The 517-nt window shown below is 29.2% G+C and overlaps 1 long non-coding RNA gene across 1 annotated transcript in view; it reads right to left on the bottom strand.

The window, feature by feature from the left end:
- LOC116851220 overlaps positions 1–474 on the bottom strand; it is a 1,077-nt gene extending 603 nt beyond the window's left edge. The window contains exon 1 of the long non-coding RNA XR_004379550.1: positions 324–474. This is a non-coding gene — a long non-coding RNA (uncharacterized LOC116851220). The remainder of the gene's footprint in view (positions 1–323) is intronic.
- Between the last annotated feature and the right edge of the window lie 43 nt (positions 475–517).

Below are 517 nucleotides of genomic sequence, written 5' to 3'. Positions count from 1 at the left end.
TACCCTTATAGAAATATCATACTAAGAATCATTGATAATTACTTATTTTCAGTATTAAAAATACTGGATAATAAGTAATTATCAATGATTCTTAGTATGATATTTCTATAAGGGTAATCAGACGCTTGGAAGAAACAATCGAGTTGATTGTCTCGCTTTTGCTTCTTCTAAACATTCAAATATACTTCTGTCTAAATTTTTTTATACGAAAGTTTTTAAATACGAAAAGTGCGAAGAGTGCAAACAACACGAATAAGCCTATTTTTGGAGAAAGAATCGATTCAGAATCGGGCATCTTTAGCACACCTACATCCATAACCCACCTTTCATAATTCTTATGAAATATAAATTGGACATTCTAAAATTATTCCGCAATCCTTTCCACGAACATTTCATGGCGCACTCATTTGTTAGTATTTTTTTAAACATCTATGTATGTTATCCTTGCCATTATTACCATCACTTTTTGATAGAAATTGTTTCTGTGAAGAAAAAAAGTTAAGAAATATATTTTACA

Source organism: Odontomachus brunneus, unplaced genomic scaffold (genome assembly GCF_010583005.1).
Source record: "Odontomachus brunneus isolate Ranch 3 - 2012 unplaced genomic scaffold, Obru_v1 Obru_scaffold_168, whole genome shotgun sequence".
NCBI classification, from domain to species: Eukaryota; Metazoa; Arthropoda; class Insecta; order Hymenoptera; family Formicidae; genus Odontomachus; species Odontomachus brunneus.
Note: the sequence above shows the minus strand (reverse complement) of the source record. Positions and strands in the feature narration are given on the sequence as shown.